This window comes from Macaca mulatta, chromosome 5 (genome assembly GCF_049350105.2).
Source record: "Macaca mulatta isolate MMU2019108-1 chromosome 5, T2T-MMU8v2.0, whole genome shotgun sequence".
NCBI classification, from domain to species: Eukaryota; Metazoa; Chordata; class Mammalia; order Primates; family Cercopithecidae; genus Macaca; species Macaca mulatta.
In genome coordinates, this window is record NC_133410.1 from 146,152,613 (window position 1) to 146,175,398 (window position 22,786).

General features: G+C 35.0%; 1 long non-coding RNA gene and 1 pseudogene across 1 annotated transcript in view; both read right to left on the bottom strand.

Annotated features, from left to right (window-relative positions):
- LOC144341004 (uncharacterized) overlaps window positions 1-22,786 on the bottom strand; it is a 74,364-nt gene that overhangs the window by 50,286 nt on the left and 1,292 nt on the right. The window contains exon 2 of the long non-coding RNA XR_013417565.1: window positions 21,204-21,267. This is a non-coding gene — a long non-coding RNA (uncharacterized LOC144341004). The remainder of the gene's footprint in view (window positions 1-21,203; window positions 21,268-22,786) is intronic.
- Window positions 14,393-15,549, bottom strand: LOC100424650 (small EDRK-rich factor 1 pseudogene; annotated as a pseudogene).

The following is a 22,786-nucleotide window of genomic DNA, read 5'->3' on the forward strand; positions in this document are numbered from 1 at the left end:
AGCAATAGAACAATATAAACATTTTCTTTTTCTTGTAAAATCTGGATCACTCTCTAATGACAAATCAAAAACAACCAAATAATTTAAATATATTTGAAAAATAATGCACAGTTCCTGACAACAGAGAGAGGAAAGAATAAGAAAAGGGGAGAAGGAGGAGAAGGAACAATGAAAGGAAGGGTAAAGAAAGAAAGACGGGGAGGCAGAGGAGAAGGTAAAAAAGAAGGAAGAGAATCATAAATTTTAACATATTAAGAATAATGATTCAGATTTAATGATTTAGACATTTGTCCATTTTTACTTCCCATATTTATTAAAGAACTAACATATTAACAAATGAAGTTGCAGTCTCTTCTGTGTATTTTTACAATCACATTTCTCATCTTTGTTTCACATAAATAAACAGTCTCAGTTTATATATATCCTTGCCCTCACTTGAATAAGTTTACCATGTATGTATCCATAAATTTGCTTTTGTATATTACTATTATTGTAAACATACAAATGTTATTGTTACAATAAATATTGACAAGTTCTCTTTTTTTCTTCTTTAATAATATTTTGGCAATGTTTTTAACTTTAGTATATATTTAACAAAGATTTTGATCAAATTCTATGATAAATGAATGAATAAAATTGCTTGGCCAAAACTGGCATCTTTATAATGCTAAGTTTTGTCACCCTCAAGCACAGTTATGTCTTTAATTATTTAGCATACTTTTATTTCCTTCAATAGGTTTATCAACTTTATCCATAAATATGGATAATGTCTTTAATTATTTAGCACACTTTTATTTCCTTCAATAGGTTTATCAACTTTATCCATAAATATGGATAAAGGTTTCCTTTGTTATATTTATCCTTGTGTAGTATTTCTTGCTATAGTTATTAATATATTTTCATTAAATTCTCCTTTTCTCTTTTAAGTTTTGTTTTATTTTGTCAAAATTATACACATAGTAAAATTGAGTATATTAAAATTGTCTCCACACTTTTTCTAAAAATTAAACAAGTCAACACTTGTTAACATCTGATTATATCTTTTTAAAATAGGTAACAGAAGTCTGATGTAACTGAAAATAACAATGAGGTTGGTCAAACCACCAAAGCAGCAACTGGGAATGACAGCATGAAAATGAAATGCAAAAATATCCACAATTTCATGGAAATACCCTCCCTCCCCAAAAAGCCAACTTATTCTTATCATTTCAAGCACCATGTTTTACACTGAGTGGCAACTTGAATAAATGCAGCTGGGAATGACCAGTGAAACTGGGAAAATTTCTCACAGGAGCTGAATTAAGGGCAATGAAAAAAACTTGCGAGCAGGCCTAAAAGATCTAATATTGCTAACTTAGTATATTCCCCTGAAAATTTTAGAAATGTCAAGCTAAGTCTCTCTTAGAAAAGAGCTCACATAGAGACCAAATACTGAGCACAAAATTGAAATTGAGCAGGGCCAAAATATTAGACATTAGATTTTGTGGGAGTAGATCACAGATAGCTAGTGATTAAAAAAAAAAAAAAAAAAAAAGGTTTGAAAATGTGCCCGGGCTAATCTTCCCAGAAAGCCCACATCATTTAAACATCAGATACTGAAAAAAATAAAAAAAATTAAAAAAAAATAAATTAATAAAATCTAATTCCATGCAAGTGTATTCCAAGACAATAAAAAAGATAAAAAGCAACTAGATAGTGTTTTAATAAATAATGGAAAAACACCAGAAACACACAACAACAAAGAAGATGAAAACATTGATTAAAACACATAAGTGGGGGAAAAATAAATTATAAAAAGTTATGCAAACATTGAAACATCAACTAAAGTTAGAAATAAAAAAGCTCAGAACTATTTGCCTAGACAAATGGAAGATATAAAACAAAACCTCTCAGATAACAGTAGTTACTGGGGGTGAAATTGGAGGGTGGAATACAAAGCAAAAAAAAAAAAAAAAAAAAGATACCACAGTTAAAAAAAAAGCAGAGGAAAAGCAAAAGATGGAAAGGGGAAATGCATAAAGATATTGGAGAAATGAAAAAGCAGAAGAAAGGAACACGAAAAGGATTTTTAAAATCGAATACGATTAAAGAGTACGTATATTTGAAAGTGATAGGTAATAAAACACAAGCTCCGGTCAAGGTGTAATAATCCCATCTGGAACAACCAAAAGACAAGACAAAAAGAGAAGAAAAAAAAGCAATAGTTTTTAAGACACTTAATACCAGACAGAAGTGATACCCGAAGGAAGGAAAGCAAACCGGAGGAATCTTATATTTATTTCAGCTTATTGCCTTAAGAAAGGTTCCAGCCTTGGCACAGAGTCCTGAAGACTCCCTGAGTTGAGAAAGCTTAGTAGAGGCCCTGGGGAAGACTAACTGGCTATAATATGCAGGAGAACGTACCAGAGAGGAGAAAACTGCACAGGGAGAAAATTCTGGCTGTCTACAGAGTCTCCTCTGAGTACTCAGCAAAGTACTGAGCATCATATGCATGTGAGGAAACTACTTTAGAATTGTGGGAAAGGTAATTCAATAAAATTAGAGGAAATAGTGCCTGGTACTCACACAGGGCAGTAAATAGCTAGACTGGACAATTTCAGGATATACAGGGCATTCAATGGAATATTCAGGAGACTCTTACCTCAGTAATGGATAATATTAGCATTATAGTAAACACTGCTATGGAGTCACCTAACAAATCAAAAATAAAAAATAGACCAAAGTGGATTCAACTGTTTCAAAGTAAATTAACTGTATTCTCAAACAAAAATCAAAAATATATATAGGAAATCAAATATATATAGCACCATTTGAATGTAAAATTCAAATTATCAGGCATCCAGTCTAAGAAACAGATGTAGTAAGAAAAAGAAAACTGACTTATAATGAGGACAAAAAAACAATTAATGAAAACTCACAGAGAAGTGACAGAGGCCAGAATTTTTTAAAAATAGAATTAAAGCCATTACTCTATTTCATAAATCTAAAATTATGAAAAAATAGAGAAATGAAGGATATTTTTAAAATCAAGCAACTTTTTTATTATTATTATACTTTAAGTTCTAGGGTATATGTGCACAACGTGCAGGTTTGTTACATATGTATACTTGTGCCATGTTGGTGTGCTGCACCCATTAACTCGTCATTTACATTAGGTATATCTCCTAATGCTATCCCACCCCGCTCCCCCCTCCCCACAACCAGCCCCAGTGTGTGATGTTCCCCTTCCTGTGTCCAAGTGACCTCATTTTTCAATTCCCACCTATGAGTGAGAACATGCGGTGTTTGGTTTTCTGTTCTTGTGATAGTTTGCTGAGAATGACGGTTTCCAGCTTCATCCATGTCCCTACAAAGGACATGAACTCATCCTTTTTTATGCTGCATGGTATTCCATGGTGTATATGTGCCCCATTTTCTTAATCCAGTCTATCATTGATGGACATTTGGGTTGGTTCCAAGTCTTTGCTATTGTGAATAGTGCCTCAATAAACATACGTGTGCATGTGTCTTTATAGCAGGATGATTTATAATCCTTTGGGTATATACCCAGTAATGGGATGGCTGGGTCAAATGGTACTTCTAGTTCTAGATCCTTGAGGAATCGCCAACTGTCTTCCACAATGGATGAACTAGTATACAGTCCCACCAACAGTGTAAAAGTGTTCCTATTTCTCCACATCCTCTCCAGCACCTGTTGTTTCCTGACATTTTAATGATTGCCATTCTAACTGGTGTGAGATGGTATTTCATTGTGGTTTTGACTTGCATTTCTCTGATGGTTAGGGATGATGAGCATTTTTTCATGTGTCTGTTGGCTGTATAAATGTCTTCTTTTGAGAAGTGTCTATTCATTTCCTTTACCCACTTTTTGATGGGGTTATTTGTTTTTATCTTGTAAATTTGTTTGAGTTCTTCGTAGTTTCTGGATATTAGCCCTTTATCAGATGGGTAGATTGCAAAAATTTTCTCCCATTCTGTAGGTTTCCTGTTCACTCTAACGGTAGTTTCTTTTGCTGTGCAGAAGCTCTTTAGTTTAATTATATCCCATTTGTCAATGCTGGCTTTTGTTGCCATTGCTTTTGGTGTTTTAGACACGAAGTCCTTGCCCATGCCTATGTCCTGAATGGTATTTCCTAGGTTTTTTTCTAGGGTTTTTATGGTTTTAGGTCTAACATTTAAGTCTCTAATCCATCTTGAATTAATTTTTGTATAAGGAGTAATGAAGGGATCCAGTTTCGGCTTTCTACTTAAGGCTAGCCAGTTTTCCCAGCACGATTTATTAAATAGGGAATCCTTTCCCCATTTCTTGTTTTTGTCAGGTTTGTCAAGGATCAGATGGTTGTACATGTGTGGTATTATTTCTGAGGGCTCTATTCTGTCCCATTGGTCTATATCTCTGTTTTGGTACCGGTACCAAGCTGTTTTGATTACCATAGCCTTGTAGTATAGCTTGAAGTCAGGTAGTGTGATGCCACCAGCTTTGTTTTTTTGACTTAGGAATGTCTTGGCAATGTGGGCTCTGTTTTGGTTCCATATAATCTTTAAAGTAGTTTTTTCCAATTCTGTGAAGAAACTCATTGGTAGCTTGATGGGGATGGCATTGAATCTATGAATTACCTCAGGCAGTATGGCCATTTTCACGGTATTGATTCTTCCTATCCATGAGCATGGAATGGCCTTCCATTTGTTTGTGTCCTCTTTTATTTCATTGAGCACTGCTTTGTAGTTCTCCTTGAAGAGATCCTTCACATCCCTTGTAAGCTGGATTCCTAGGTATTTTATTCTCTTTGAAGCAATTGTGAATGGAAGTTCATTCATGATTTGGCTCTCTGTCTGTCTGTTCCTGGTGTATAAGAATGCTTGTGATTGTTGCACATTGATTTTGTATCCTGAGACTTTGCTGAAGTTGCCTATCACCTTAAGGAGATGTTGGGTTGAGAAAATGGGGTTTTCTAAGTATATAATCATGTCATCTGAAAACAGGGACAATTTGACTTCTTTTCCTAATTGAATATCGTTTATTTCTTTCTCTTACTGATTGCCCTGGCCAGAAATTCCAACACCGTGTTGAATAGGAGTGGTGTGAGAGGGCATCCTTCTCTTATGCCAGTTTTTAAGGGGAATGCTTCCAGCTTGGGCCCATTCAGTATGATATTGGCTGTGGGTTTTTCATAAATAGCTCTTATTATTTTGAGATACAATGCATCAATATTAAATTTATTGAGAGGTTTTTAGCATGAAGGGCTGCTGAATTTTGTCAAAGGCCTTTTCTGCATCTATTGAGATAATCAGGTGTTTTTTGTCTTTGGTTCTGTTTATATGCTGGATTACCTTTATTGATTTGTGTATGTTGAACCAGCCTTGCATCCCAGGGATGAAGCCCACTTGATCATAGTGAATAAGCTTTTTGATGTGCTGCTGGATTCGGTTTGCCAGTATTTTATTGAGGACTTTTGCATTGATGTTCGTCAGGGATATTGGTCTAAATTCTCTTTTTTGTTGTGTCTCCACCAGGCTTTGGTATCAGGATGATGTTGGCATCATAAAATGAATTAGGGAGGATTCCTTATTTTTCTATTGATTGGAATAGTTTCAGAAGGAATGGTACCAGCTCCTCCTTGTACCTCTGGTAGAATTTGGCTGTGAATCCGTCTGGTCCTGGACTTTTTTTGGTTGGTAGGCTATTAACTATTGTTTCAATTTCAGAGCCTGCTATTGGTCTATTCAGGGATTCAACTTCTTCCTGGTTTAGTCTTGAGAGGGTGTATGTGTCCAGGAATTTATCCATTTATTCTAGGTTTTCTAGTTTATTTGCATAGAGGTGTTTATAGTATTCTCTGATGGTAGTTTGTATTTTTGTGGGGTCAGTGATGATATCCCCTTCATCATTTTTTATTGCATCTATTTGATTCTTCTCTCATTACTTCTTTATTAGTCTTGCTAGTGTTCTATCAATTTTTTTGATCTCTTCAAAAAACCAGCTCCTGGATTCATTGATTTTTTAAAGGGTTTTTGTTTCTCTATCTTCTTCAGTTTGGCTCTGATCTTAGTTATTTCTTGCCTTCTGCTAACTTTTGAATGTGTTTGCTCTTGCTTCTGTAGTTCTTTTAATTGTGATGTTAGGTTGTCAATTTTAGATCTTTCTTGCTCTCTCTTGTGGGTATTTAGTGCTATAAATTTCCCTCTACACACTGCTTTAAATGTGTCCTAGAGATTCTGGTATGTTGTATCTTCATTCTCATTGGTTTCAAAGAACATCTTTATTTCTGCCTTCATTTTGCTATGTACCCAGTAGTCATTCAGGAGCAGGTTATTCAGTTTCCATGTAGTTGAGTGGTTTTGATTGAATTTCTTAGTTCTGAGTTCTAGTTTTATTGCACTGTGGTCTGAGAGACAGTTTGTTATAATTTCCATTTGTTTACATTTCCTGAGGAGTGCTTTACTTCCAACTATGTGGTCAACTTTGGAATGAGTACTATGTGGTGCTGCGAATAACGTATATTCTGCTGATTGGTGGTGGAGAGTTCTGTAGATGTCTATTAGGTCTGCTTGGTGCAGAGTTGAGTTCAATTCCTGGATATCCTTGTTAAGTTTCTGTCTTGTTGATCTGTCTAATGTTGACAGTGGGGTTTTAAAGTCTCCCATTATTATTATGTGAGAGTCTAAGTCTCTTTGTAATTCTCTAAGGACTTGCTTTATGAATCTTGGTGCTCCTGTAATGGGTGCATATATATTTAGGACGGTTACCTCTTCTTGTTGAATTGATCCCTTTACCATTATGAAATGGCCTTCTTTGTCTCTTTTGATCTTTGATGGTGTAAAGCCTGTTTTATCAGAGACTAGGATTACAATCCCTTCCTTTTTTTGTTTTTGTTTTCCATTTGCTTGGTAGATCTTCCTCCACCCCTTTATTTTGAGTGTATGTGTGTCTCTGCACATGAGATGGGTCTCCTGAATACAGCACACTGATGGGTCTTGACTCTTTATCCAATTTGCCAGTCTGTGTCTTTTAATTGGACCATTTAGCCCATTTACATTTAAGGTCAATATTGTTATGTGTGAACTTGATCCTGTCATTATGGTGTTAGCTGGTTATTTTGCTCATTAGTTGATGCAGTTTCTTCCTAGGATTGATGGTCTTTATATTTTGGCATGTTTTTGCAGTGGCTGGTACTGGTTGTTCCTTTCCATGTTTAGTGCTTCCTTCAGGAGCTCTTGTAGGGCAGGCCTGGTGGTGACAAAATCTCTCAGCATTTGCTTGTCTGTGAAGGATTTTATTTCTCCTTCACTTATGAAACTTAGTTTGGCTGGATATGAAATTTTGGTTTGAAAATTCTTTTCTTTAAGAATGTTGAATATTGGCCCCCACTCTCTTCTGGCTTGTAGAGTTTCTGCCAAGAGATCCGCTGTTAGTCTGATGGGCTTCCCTTTGTGTGTAACTCGACCTTTCTCTCTGGCTGCCCTTAACATTTTTTCCTTCATTTCAACTTTGGTGAATCTGACTATTATGTGTCTTGGAGTTGCTCTTCTCAAGGAGTATCTTTGTGGTGTTCTCTGTATTTCCTGAATTTGAATGTTGTCCTGCCTTGCTAGATTGGGGAAGTTCTCCTGGATAATATCCTGCAGAGTGTTTTCCAACTGGGTTCCATTCTGTCTGCCACTTTCCAGTACAACAATCAGATGTAGATGTGGTCTTTTCACATAATCCCATATTTGTTGGAGGCTTTGTTCATTTCTTTTTACTCTTTGTTCTCTAAACTTCTCTTCTTGCTTCATTTCATTCATTTGATCTTCAATCACTGATTCTCTTTCTTCCAGTTGATTGAGTCGGTTACTGAAGTTTGTGCATTTGTCACGTAGTTCTCGTGTCATGGTTTTCGTCTCTATCAAGTTGTTTATGGACTTCTCTGCATTGGTTATTCTAGTTATCCATTTGTCAAATATTTTCAAGGTTTTTAGTTTCTGTGCGCTGGGTTCTTATTTCCTCCTTTAGCTCTGAGAAGTTCGATCAACTGAAGCCTTCTTCTCTCAACTTGTCAAAGTCATTCTCTGTCCAGCTTTGTTCTGTTGCTGGCAAGGAACTGTGTTCCTTTGGAGTGGGAGAGGCGCTCTGATTATTTTAATTTTCTGCTTTTCTGCACTGCTTTTTCCCCATCTTTGTGGTTTTATCTACCTTTGGTCTTTGATGATGGTGACATACAGATGGGGTTTTGGTGTGGACATCCTTTCTGTTTGTTAGTTTTCCTTCTAACAGTCAGGACCCTCAGCTGCAGGGAGAGTCGGTGCAGGACAGTGGGTACAGCCCAAAGAGCTAGAACCGAAGCAGGGCGAGGCATCACCTCACCCAGGAAGCACAAGAGAGAAGGGAATTCCTTTTCCTAGCCAAGGGAAACCATGACGCACAACACCTGGAAAATCGGGTCACTCCCACCCTAATACTGCGCTTTACCAAGGGTCTTAGCAAATAGCACACCAGGAGATTACATCCCGCGCTTGGCTCAGAGAGTCCCACACCCACTAAGCCTCCCTCATTACTAGCACAGCAGTCTGAGATCTAACTGCAAGGTGACAGCGAAGCTGGGGGAGGGGCACCTGCCATTGCTGAGGCTTAATTAGGTAAACAAAGTGGCCTGGAAGCTCAAACGGGGTGGAGTCCACTGCAGCTCAAGGAGGCCTGTCTACCTCTGTAGACTCCACCTCTGGGGAGAGGACATAGCTAAATAAAAAGCAGCAGAAACCTCTGCAGATGCAAATGTCCCTGTCTGACAGCTTTGAAGAGAGTAGTGATTCTCCCAGCATGGAGGTTGAGATCTGAGAACGGACAGATTGCCTGCTCAGTTGGGTCCCTGACTCCCTAGTAGCCTAGCTGGGAGATATCCCCCACTAGGGGCAGAGTGACACCTCACACCTCACACGGTCGGGTACACCTCTGAGACGAAGTTCCAGAGGAACAATCAGACAGCAACACTTGCTGTTCAGCAATATTCTCTCTTCTGCAGCCTCTGCTTCTGATACCCAGGCAAACAGGGTCTGGAGTGGACCTCAAGCAAACTCCAACAGACCAAAATCAAGCAACTTTTTAAATACATAAATGGAATTTTTAAGATAGTGCTCAAGAAGACAACATAGCATAATAGAATTTTATCCAACTGATTAGTATATCATTACCTTCATATAAAATTAATTTTATGACATACAAAAAAGTACAAATAATATAACAAATACTCACATATTCTTCACTAAACTAATGAAATAAACTCAAATATTTTGAATCTCCTTGTGTACTCCTCAGATTGCTTCTTTCCTGTATTAGCAATTATTCCTCTTAGGTGGATAACTAAGAGATGAATCTCCCCAATTTGGTGTTTCCTTTTTCCATGCACAGATCTTCATGTTTGCTATATATGTATATATCCATAGTACACACATTCAGATACACACATATTTTTCATCTATTCAATCAACAAATATTAAGTGGTATATACTATTACATTAAGTTCATGTGTTATTCTAGCTACTAGAAATAGGGCAAAGGACAAAACACAGACCAAAATCTTTCTTCTCATAAAGATAGCATTTTAGTAAATTTGGCAGACAGTGAAAAAATAAATTTCTAAAATATATAATATGTTAGATGAGGGTAAGAGAAAACATAAAGTGTGATCAGTGTCAAGTTTCACAGATGATGTATTGTTTCTTGAGTAAGTAGTTAAAAGAAATGATGGTTTGAGAATATACTGGATATATAAAAAGAACAGTAAAGAAATATAGACAGATAGGAGGAGAGGAGCAGAAAGTGAAATCAGAGAGATAAAAGAGTGTAGAGGAGTGTATAGATTTGGACTGGCTGTAGGCATTCATAATAACTTATTAATAACTCTTTGTCAGATGGTAACCAGTTGGCAGAATTTTATGCAGAGAATAGGCATGATATGATTGATATTTTAATCAAAAAATCCTGGTATGTTGAAAATAGACTAGATTTATTTTGTTTTTGTTTTGTTTTTCAGTGGTGGGCTTGATAGAAGGCAGAAAGTTCACTTGTGAGGCTGTTGCAATAATCCAGGTGAAAGATAATGATGGCACAGGTCAAGATTTTAGTTCTGAGCTGTTCAAAGAGAACTACCATTAGCAGAAACAAACAAGCAAACAAATCTATTAAAAGAGCATGTTTGGTGGCAATGGCAGTAGAATGATCAGGACCTCACTTTCAAACATAGTAAATTATATATGTATATTTTAATATCAGCAAAGATGCCAAGGGTACAGTTGTATATATGAGGCTGGACTGCAGGGAAAGGAAGATTGTAAATATAAGATTTGGAAGTATTACCATATAAATGACACTGAATGGGCTTCAAGATAATTAGCATAATAGTAAGGAGAAAAGGCCCAAATACAGTCATGCATCATTAAACAAGGATACACTCTGAGAAATGCATCTTTAGGCAATTTTGTTGTTGTGTGAACATCACGTGGGGTTCTTACACAATGCTAGATCGTATAGCCTACTGCTCACCTAGGTTGTATGGTATACCCTGTTGCACCTAGGCTAAAAACCTATGCAGCATGTTTCTGCACTGAATACTGTAGGCAATTGTATTCCAATGGTAAGTATTTGTGTATCTAAACATAGCAAAGATAATGGGTTGCACAATGACATTATGGTGGTTATGATGTCACTAGATGATAGAATTTTTTCACATCCATTATAATTTTATGCATCCATCATTTTATATACAGCCCATTATTGATCAAAATGTCATTATAAGGTGCATTAACTCCCAGTGAGTAACAAAAATTGGATTGTGAGATGAGGAGAAACCAGTTATGGGATTGAGATTATCTTTTGAGAAATAAGGAAAACCAGGGGAGTGTGATGTCCTCAGAGTAACAAATATGACAAATGCTAACAGATCAAGTAAATGAGGACTGAGAAATAACCATGGAATTATCTTACTGGAAGTCACTGATGACCTCAATAAAAACCATTTTGGTTAGGTAGTAACAATGAAGTCTTGCTGGTAGGAGTTTAGTAGAGAATAGTGGAAGAAAAACTGGGAATCATGGGTATAGACAAGGAGATAAGTGGATCAGTATTTGAGAAATTCAAGGTTAAGAGGCCATTTAAAAATGTGAGAAACAACAGTATGTTTATATATTTATAGGAAAGTTCTAGTAGAAAGGGAATGGTTGAGAGAAAAAGAAAAATCACTTAAAGACTTTGGAAGATAGGGAAAAGATCTAGTTCGTAGGTAGAAAGGTGAAAGATGTGCACAGGAAAAAGTTGAAAATATGAGTTCAAGTGCAAGTGGGTTATTAGAAATTGTAGTGGGGGTTGTAGAAAGTCTCTTCTGACTTCCTCCTTCTTCTCAGTGAACTAGGCAGTAAGGTGCTTTATTAAGACAGCCCTAGAAAATTAATACAGTAAATCATAGTTAAGAGCAAAGTTGTGGCAATACTGGAACATTAGTCAAAAGACAGGAAGTAATGGCTGGAGAGCCCAATGACTGAGTGTTGGACTTGCAAGTGGAGATGTTGATGAAGATCATTAGATGAAAGAACTTACAGGAACTGAGATGCCAGAAAATGGCAGATAATGGATTGTCTTTCAAATCATCAAGAACTATGACAGCACCAATGTTGGAGAAAGTGATGGGAAATCAGAAAGTAAAAGATTAAGTTGATACCGGGAACTGATCAGAGAGCTTTTATATGGCAAGTAGGAGCAAAAATAGAGGAATGGCTAGCATGATCTGATGATATAAGATTTAAAGCTGATATCATTATGTATGTTTAAACCTTTATTCAACTGATGTCATACTATATGCATTCTTCTTAGAAATGGATTTTTATGTAGCCTTACAGTTGACATTTATCCACATAAGTATATGTCCATTAATTTCTACTGCAAAGTATTCCATTATATAACTATGGAAAATGTATCCATTCCCCTGTTAGTAAATGTTTAGTTGTTTCTAATTCTTGATATTATAAACCAAGTTGTTTTCCATTTACTTTTGTTTTTATCTTGCTATACTTTTAGTTATGTCTCAATTATTTAAAAATTAAACCTACTATCTTTTTGTGATAAGTCCTTTTGGAAATTTTATATTATTAACACTTATAAACAGCATTTTGTAAATTTTTTAATATTAATCTAACATTTTTTCATAATTGTCTCCATATTTCTACATTTTTACAAGTACTACTATTGTTATTATTTTACTATTTGAATTTAATACATATTCTTGTTTTCTTTTTAAAAAATGTACTTGAAATTGCAAAGTGGCTTTTGCTGCATTTCACAAGTATTGATAAGTATACATATCATACATTTTTTTCCATTCAGTTCTTCATATTTTTTTAATATCAGTGACCTCTACTTTGAATTCTACTTAAACTCGTAATTTGAAGAATGTTATGTAAGTTCAATTTAATGCTTTCTTTTGCCCCTTATATCCCGCTTCTTCCTCTGAGCTTTATTCTCCATTGTTAAAATTCATCTTCTCTTAATTGTTTTAGCAATGTTAAAGCCTCTCTTAAAAAATAATTTTAAGTAATTACTGAATTACAGATATTTAGATATAAGATTACAAGGTCTGACTAATGATTTTTAGTATTAATTAATGACTTTTATCTGTAATAAATATATAATACAGTCTAATTATACATTAATATTTTTATGCAATTAATACTTGGTCAACTTTTTTTATTTCTTGAATTTCAAAATTTCTTAGTCATTGAGTTTTAGGTATGATTATTTTAAATAAAATTTTGTTATTTTATCAAAGCTGATATTTCCTGTGTTTAAACAGGTAGATTTATATTTAGATTTAGTTCAACCATCTTATTCTGTGTCTTGTATTTCTGGTCCTCATGGTTTCTTTTCTTTGTTTGCAATTCCATTTTTGCTTCTCTAAAATTACTAGAAATTTTTATATAATTTTTTTCACTTACAATTTCAAATGTTACATTTCACATTTTTTGTACTTATAAACTTTTTTTAACCTTTTTATAGAAGTATATCACTCTTCCATGTACCACTTCACAAATTTTCAGAATGTGACCACGCTCATGGAACCTGTCCCAATATAAAGAAGTAGAATATCATGAATATCCCAGGAAACCCTTAGTGTGCCCTACAGTTACTATCACCATCTGCTTAAATTTCTCTGTAGTATGTCAGGTAGTTTTCTTAGATCCACCTCTCAGGTCAATAATTCTCTGGTTGGCTCTTCCTAATCTTCTTAGTCTGTTCATTGAGTATGATAGACAAAGGTATGCATCCAGGTGAATGGGCCATGGGTGCCTAGATTAAACATTTTTCCTGGCTATGTCTGTGAGGGTGTTTGCAAATGAAATTAGAATTTAAGTTGGTGGATTGAGTAAAATAGATTACCTTTCCCAACATTGTTGGGTATCATTTAATCCTCTGAAGGCCTGAATAAAACAGAAGGTAAAGAAAGGAGGAATCTACCCCTTTTGTTTTTCTGCCGCACTACTTGAACTGGGACATCTAATATCATATTCTGCCCTTGAACTGGGATTTATATCATTGACTTCCCCAGTGCTAAGGCCTTCAGACTCAGACTACATTACACAACTAGCTTTCCTAGGTCTCCAGCTTGTAGATAGCAGATCATGAGACTTCTCAGTTTCTATAATTACATGAGCCAATTCCTCATAGTAAATATAAATAATATATAACAATATGTATATTATAATATATATAAAATTCTATTTTGTTATCCCATCAATAAACTTCAGCATCTTTAGTTAGAAGTTTTTCTCTGTTTTCATATTTATAATGCTTTAATGCCTAATTCTGTTTATTTCCATCTACTAACATTCTAATCATATCATGTAATCCAGTTGTGTGAGTTTATTTTCTGCATTAACTTTTTTATTTTTCTCTGATTTTATTATTTCAGTTTCCTTATTACTGATAAGGATATATGGATTACAACAGTCCTGGAATGATTTTAGACAGAAAAAAAAAAAATAAATGTAGACATGTTTGGGCCCTAAGGCATTTTTTTTTTAATACTTGCCTTCTCTTCTTCCCTCCTTTATACCTAAGACCCTAAACAGAGCAAAAAATTTAAAATTTAAGGCCAAATCTCTTTGTATGTATGTAGAGTTTTTCTAGGTCACTTTTCATAAATGGAGAATAACTATGAAAAGATTTTCATGCATATTTTAATGCAGGATTAGAAAATTCACTTTACCCACCTGCAACAGCCTGAGGCTGTCTCTCTGGTTTTCCTGGGTGAATGACAAGCCTACACCCAGCCTTTCATGCCAAAATACAGGGTAAAATTTACTGTGGGCTGCAGTGCCATCGGCTCTCACCATGTTGACTTTTATTATATTTTGTGCTTTTTGAATCTTTCTTTTATTATTTGGTGTTTAGTTAGAGCTTACTTTGAAGGTTTTGTTTCATCTATGATCTCATGTTCATAGCAGAAGGGAAACTATCTGAATCAGGTCATCATGGTTTTAAATAGAAGAAAGCAGTGTAAATGCTTAACCAAGTTCTCCTATTAAAAACAACCAGCAGCTGGACTCCCCACATCTGTGCCTCCACTCTTATTCTCAATCTTCATATTTCAACTTTTTCTTTTTCATGGTTAGTGTTTTACTCTTTGAAAAATGCTTCTAAAACATCACACTAAGTCAAGCTGAAAGGTAAAATTTTAAATAGTTTTTAAAGCATAAGCCATAACATACGTAATGACTGTTCAGTCTACAGAATCTTGACCTTAGAGCTTATGACACACCCAGTTGGTAGTAGCACCCAGGTTTTCCAAATAGCCAGTCATCATTTTTCTTTTGTTTGCATAGACTTCTCATTAGCTGCCTTCTGCTTTTGTCGTATGATCTCAGAGTTCTTCTGCTTTCACTGAGAGGTAGTCAAGCTATTGTCTTTTCTTTTCCCCTTACTATTTTCCTGGGTTTTCTCCATGTTTTTTACTGGTGTGCAAGTTCTTATTGATTTCCACGGATGCCGACCACTGATAGAGCCTGGATGAAAGCGATTAGGGAAAAGCAACAGCTCCCTGGCACGCTAGGCTACCGTCACCACCATCTTCTTTTCTGTTTCTACATTTATCAGCTAGCTTTTGTTTTCTCCCCTAAGACAACCTGTGTGGGGAAAACTTTCTCAAACCATGGGCTTCCTCTGCTCTCATGTCACAACAATCAACACAGAAGACTTCCGTGACAAAGTGTAGAGGGGAGTTTCCCCACACACCAAGCAGTGGACACCAGATGAGTGTCCTCCTATTCAATTCCAACACTGTCTATCTGGAGATAGCATCATATCCCACAGGGTGGGGCTCAGTCCCCAAAACTGCCCCTCGCTCACCAGTCACAAATCTAGGCCTCTGAAATTCTGACCAACTGGCATCAGGCATTGGGGTTCCCATGACTCCCTGTTTTGGTTCAATTAATTTGCTAGAACAGCTCACAGAACTGAGGGAAACAATTGCTTACATTTGCTGGTTTTGCAAAGGGTATTGATGGAGAGTTGCATAGGGCAGGCATGTCGAAAATGGTGTGGAGCTTGCATGCCCTCCCCAGGTATGCCACCCTCCAGGAATCTCCATGTGTTCACCTATCTGGAAGCCAACTTAACCCAATCCTCTTGGGATTTTATGGAAGCTTCAGGACAGCAGTATTCCTTCCCCCCTAGAATATAGGGCAGGACCCTCTCTGAGAAAATTCTTAAGACCCATGATCAGAAAGGCCAGGGAAGAGTAGAGTCCTGCCTGGGGCAGGTGAGAGAAAGGTAGAAGAAAAGAGGGCAGGAGAAGGTCAGAGGCCTGCCCCTAAGGTCTAACACACCCAACATTATAACAAAAGACTGTAATAAGGGCTATGGAAGTTGTGAGTCAGGAACCTAGGATGAAAGCCAATATTTGTCATGATACCACAAAACCAAATCTATCTAATCTCATCATTTGTACGTGACAGTTCTTCCATTTCATTCAATATCCTCCTAACACTAAAATTCTTTCCTGAGCTTATAATTCCCAGAAATACTTTCACTAATTGCAGGTATAGGAAAATCATTTTATAACTCTATTTTTAAAATATTTTATATTTAAATGATGATTTAAAATAGCCTGTTCTGCAAGACATAATTGCTCTGTTAAAAAAAAAAAAAAAGTAGAAGAAAAAAAAGACCTAGCATGCTATAAAATTTTAATAACACCAAATAAGATGGTACTTGTTGGAAAATAAAGTATGCACAACTGTAAGGGGACATAAAGCTATCAAGAAAACTGCAGCTTTGCCACAATCCTTGATTAGCTCAAGTAACACTGTGGAGTTTCCTTCAAAGTCAATTCTTTGCTACCAGATGGAGACGTTCTTGTTTCTTGTTAGATATCCTAGACCATAATTTAATCCATTAGTCAGCAAAGAGTGGAATCATTCCCATACGTACTCCAAATATTCTCTTTCATTTCTTTTGAGTCTATGCTACAAGTCAATACTTTCCCTAGATGATTTCTTCAGGCTTTTTCATTTTATGCTTCAAGACAAACTACGTTTATTAAAAGTGAGGCTTTGGGTTGTACAACATTGCAAATGTACAAAATGCCACTTAATTGTACACTTTACAATGACTGATTTTATGCTGTGTGAATTTCACCACAATAAAAACATGAGATTTTCTCACCAGCAGTGTTGATAAAGCAGCACCAATTTCTGTTTATGAATCAAGTACACTGGTGATCTTGTCCTTGCTTTGGTTCAAACACAGAAATAACAACATCTGAGAGACTTTTCCTGACATCCCTAACATTTGTACCCAGTCTTCCTTAAGCTTTCTGGAGCATTGAAAATGAAAATGACAGTCTTCCTCTTTAACGTTTCGTTTGCAATTTTGTTTGTGTTAATATTCTTCTGATCTAATTTTCTTCCTATCTTTCTGATTCAAGTTTTGTTTGCTGGTTTTAATTTTTCCACCTACCCTTTTGATGTTAAAATTTCATGTAGTCAATAGACTTTTTCTCTTGCAGTTCTACGTTAAGTTTTTGTGCAACTGAAGCTCACACAACACTTCAATGTACATCTACCGCTCTGCTACACCTCAGACTAATGCAGTAAATTGCATGCATTCTTTCTTGCTACCAACAGGCTGCTGAATGCTTCTAGATTACATCATTTTGTTTTGAAGAGTACCATGTTCATTTTCTCCAATCTCAACTGTGCTCTCAGTTATTTCTACGTCTTCAGTCAACTGCACCTAAACTTCTAAATATTTTCTCCAGGAAAACTGAATTAATGTAAATTCTACAAAAAAGGCCATATTAGTTATTCTATAAATACATTGTCAGAATTAATGAATTAACACCTAGATCTTACTTCATATTTGGCATCTATATTTTAATTCATTCTTCCCTGCTCTATATTTCTTACAAAGATGTATTTGTTCAATGATTCATGGAGGCAGTAGGTAAATTTTGTATTACAAAATAGTCTGTTCATTTTTCCCTGCTTCCTTCAGTAAGCTTTAACTGTGAAACAGCTTAATTGCTACTGACAATTATTTGTTAGCTGTATAAAAGCCCCCTTTAGACCAATGTCAATGTTTGTTAATCTAACTTTACTTTTTTGAAGGAAAATTACTGGTATTAAATGTACACTCATGGAAGGAAGTAATGTTGTAATCAGTTCTGTGGATTCGATTAACTAGGGTGTTAATTAATAATACTGCTTGTTTGAAAGAAAACAATTTGTACCTGAATATTTCCATTTGGCTACCTAAAGATCTTTTAAGGGATTATCTGACCATTAGGATGCTTATTATCTTGATAAAATACCCTAGTTGGGTGATTACAAAATAATGTAATGAGATCTTTCTTAAACTCAAGTATTTTATACAATATCATAAATAAAATTCTTCCTTACTGATGAATCAATACTATGTGATATCAAAATGATAAAGTTATAGCCCTATTCAATGTCTCTTTTTTCATATAATTTTAAATTAATATCTCTCTGGTCCTATCATTTTTGTAAAAATATACCTTTATAATTAACTTATTTAAAATGATTTACCACTTCTATTATTGAAATATAGTACATTTGCTACTTTATTAACATCATTGTCATTTTATCCAAACTTCTGCCAGTTTGATGATGTTTCTAAAATGACTCAAATATTCTGCATTGAAGCCATCCTATTTTCTTGATGACTTGGCTGAATAAATTATCTTTATCTACATGTTTCTTAACTTTTTTCTTTTCACAGGCAACTGAAATTAATTAAAAGAAAAATAGACATGCTTTATACTTTCTATCTTTAATTCAAACTATACTTGCTAGAGGCTGATGATTTAGTTCAGAGCTTCTACAAGACAATGAGTAAAACTGAGCCCAAACACCATAGCAATGCCAAGAGAGAAGCTTTCTCTCACTAACTGCCTTAGTCCATTCACGCACTGCTATAAAGAAATAAGTAAAACTGGGTAATTTATAAAGAAAAGAGGTTTAATCCACTCAGTTCCATAGGCTGTACAGGAAGCATGACTGGGGAAGACTCAGGAAACTTACAATCATGGCGGAAGGCAAAGGGGAAGTAGGCACATCTTAAATGGCCAGAGGAGGAGGAAAAGCACCAAGGGGAGGTGCTACACACTTTTAAACAACCAGATCTCAAGGGATCTCACTATCATGAGTACAGCAAGGGAGAAATCTGCCCCCATAATCCAATCATCTACTACCAGGTCCCTCCACATCAATGGGGATCACAATTCAACATGAGATTTGGATGGGGATACAGAGCCAAACCTTACTAGTAATCACCACTCTAAGTTTTTTGTTTTGTCTTGTTTTGCTTTGTTCTGTTTTAGTTTTTTTGCAAGAAGTTGGTTTATTCTCATACCTTCAGCTGCCTTGGCCAAGTCTTTGAAATAACTCCTTTTATCATTGATAAGTTAAGTAGTGAATTCAGTAAAGCAACGATTTAGCAGAAAACAAATGCACATATTATTTCACAATTTGGAACAAGAAGAAAAAAATACATGAGAAAAAGAAAAACATCATAAAATTCAATATCTTTTGCTCTATGCTAGGGAATCTTTATTTCCTCTTATTTCACAGCCATTCACTATACTCACCATTCACTGAGTTATCTCACCCTGGATTTCCTAGTCTCGTATAAATCTACAAAACAATGCACTATTTTCTTGATTGCTTTTGCATTTCAACTAAGTAGGATGTTTCTATAATATACCAATATATTTGTATTATAAAGATCTATGGCTATACCCACCCCTACCTGGTTTCAATAGCATTTACTTTCTATGCAGTCTTTTATAAAATTCCACTTTGGGAAATCATTTCTATTAACATATTTTTATCAACAAGAGGAGGTTGTTCACACATATAAGTAACCTTGAATTCATTAATATAAACTTGTAATAAGGAAGTATAATTAAAAGAATAGGATGAGTTCAAATTCTAGCTTCAGTATTCAGCATCTGAATGAGATTTTCAGGTTATTTGACTTCCCTAAACCGAAAATTCCACAAACTCCATGGGATATCATCTGTAAAACATTTTAAAGAAGTTGTGCAGTTCACAGACTTGGAAGTACTACCTTGCATATGGCAACCTTTCAATGATAGAGAGATACTGGTATTATTAGTTTTATGCTCATCTCCCTTAGTTGAACAACTTTAAAATCTTTTAAACTATAAGATTTCGTAAGTCACAACAACTTCAGTTAATCCATTTTCCGCTCCCATTCATTTTAAGTACTCTGTATAAGAAGTAGCATCAAAATTTGACACACAACTCATTTTAACGTCAAAATTTTTTTAAAAAATTACAAATCTGAGACATACCTTTTATATAATACCATGTGAAAAATGAGGAATAATTAGCTATCTAATTCATGGGTATGGATCTATGAAGCTATGATTAATAATTTTAACTTCATATGGTAATATTCTTCTCCAATAATACTTTATAGCTTCAAAACCATTTAGAACAGAGAATGTAAAGGTACAACAGAAATCTGCTAAGCATAACTTCATTACTCTAATTCATCATAATTAACACACAATTTTAAATAATTAACTTACCCTTGTTCAGCCTCAGTTTTTTTTCTTGAGCATTTTACATTAGAGACAATATGATATGCACCACAGAGAAACTGAGAAAAGTTTTTACTGAAGACACATTTAATTCCAGCTCAACAGAAGAAAGTCAAAAGTAAAGGCAAAATGTTAACTATTAGCGTGGAGTTGCTCACCATCCTTTGTACTTCTAAGTTGTCTTTCAAAAGTGTAAGATTGAAAGGAGGTTAGAGTATAGTCTCTGATTTGTAGTATTTGTTCTGAATTGTCTGGAATTCTATTTGTTTTCTTGCCTAGTGCTGACATGGGTTTGATGGCTTTAAGTTTTTTGTCATTGTCCCCACAGGATTCTTTCCTTATCAGCTCTTGGCAGATTGCAACCATTTAAGGAAAAACTTCTTTACTGGCTATCAACCTTATTTTCATAGCTTCTTATTTCTCAGTGTCAAATGTATTATGTACATTTAAAAAAGTGCAATCATCCATGCCAGGCAATTGTAAGTAGAATTGTATTTTAAGTTATACAGCAAATGAAATTGACCTTGGTAAGCCTCATGACTTGTCAGAAATATGGCCATTCCTTCAATTCGAGTTTTATTCACAGAATGCAAGAGCTAAGCTTAAAGAAGGTATACTGTTTTAAGATGAGAAAGTCACAGCTATTTCTTAAGAATAATGGCATTTGTGCCATCTTCGGTAGATGACAGTGTGCTATTTTATTTGAACAACATGACAAGTGTCTAGTATTCTTTCATGTTCTGCAGAGGTAATTTCCAAACTCTGGTCTTTTGCCAAGAAGCAGTGGCATTGGCAGGGTAGTCATTGAAAATTCAAAATTTCAGACCCCACCCCTCAGAAGTACTGAATTCTGGGGTGGGACTCAGCTGTCTGGTTGGTTTTAAACAGCTCTCCAGGTGGTTCTGGTGCACCCTAAAGTTTGGGAATGACTAGGATAAGCTATAAACCAAAATTACATGCAAGATGAATTTATGTACTTTAGTTATCATTTATTTTTGTAACCACCCTGGTTATAAAACTAGCTCTGTGAAAATAAATAAATAAATAGTCACAGAACATTGTGATTGGGAGAAAACTAGTAAATTATACCTTGAAAATTCGAAGCCCACCAGCTCCTCGTAGGCTGTAAAAAGTCCACCAAGGAAGAAAAAACCTGAAATGACATAATACATAGAGTAAACAGCAAAGTGAAACCTTAAAAGGAGGACATCAAAAGTCAGAAAGAAAATAACCCCAGTCCCAAACCTTGCAATGTTCCCTTTGCCTCACTGATAGTCATAAACAATTCAGTAATTTAATACCGAACAAGACAAGCATTTGCTACATGTACATTGGATATATTTTCTACAACACAGTATATGAAAACAGTGAATCCATTCACCATTATAAAAAAAAAAAGTATTCACTGCCCAGAAATTTCTTGAGAAAATATTGCTAGATTTAATAATATCTTTATAAATAAGACTGAAAAGTGGAGAGCTCCTCAGAACTTAATAGTTGAGACAGAATCAGGGAATTGGAAAAAAAAATGCATTTTGTCTTCAGTCATTCGCATGACAGCAGTTTTATTTTAAAAGCTTTCTTGCTGAAACTAGAAATGCTTTGAAGAGAAACAATAAGAATTTTCATTTTGAAATCAGCTAAGCAAGAGTGAAAATTCTGCCAAGTGGACTGGCTGCATGTCAGGATCATTGTAAAAATAAGTTGTGGTGAACTCAGGCCTGAATCAAAGGCGATGGCCACAAAGGGCAGGATAATGGCTGAGTGATGGAGATCGCATTCCATTCCCATCACTATGAAAATAGAAAGCAAATACAAAGAATGAAATTTTAATGTGGTTTGAAAATTAAAAGCAGTTCAGTGAGAGAATGGAAGGTTTGGTCTTTCTTCACCAAGAAAGGATATACAAAATAGTGTATCATTTTTCTTCAAATTCATGAATCATCAACTGTGCATGCTACCAATTGCATCGTGATCATTTTATTGACCTGTGTAATTTTTAAAATGAAAATTAATACAAAGAATTAGAGTACATCACCTCATTCAAATATTTTAAAAACCTTACATCCTTATAATATCTATTTTACAATGAAGGGTCCTCTTTATTTTCAGATGGCCAAATTTTGAAAACAAGATTTCATTTGGAGACAAACATAACATGACTTTCAAAGAACAATCTTCAACACATAGAACTTTTCAAATCCTCAAGTCTCACATGATAGTTTTTCCTATGTATAATTAATAACAAACTGTCTCAAAACAGTTTTGTTCATCTAATGCTTATGCAAACTTAAAGAACATATTCTGCTATTGGCCACTGCATTTCCTACTTATTGGTAATTTCTCTATCAGATTAATTTGTATTGTTTTATGAAAGCAATTTAGATATTAATCTAAATATGAGAAAATATATCTGGAGCTCACTACTTAAACACATGGTATCAATTGCTATTTTTCTACTTGAAACCAAATTAATACAAATAATGCATCTATTCTACCCACTAAAGAATGACTTTCTATACAAACAGTCTTGAAAATTATAATGTTTTAGAATCATAAAAAAAAATACTGAAATGCTATTTAGTTCAATTCCCATTGCACAGATAAGAAAACTGAATATCAAATTACAGTAATATGCCCTATATCACTTAGTGGCTGAAATAAGAGCTGAA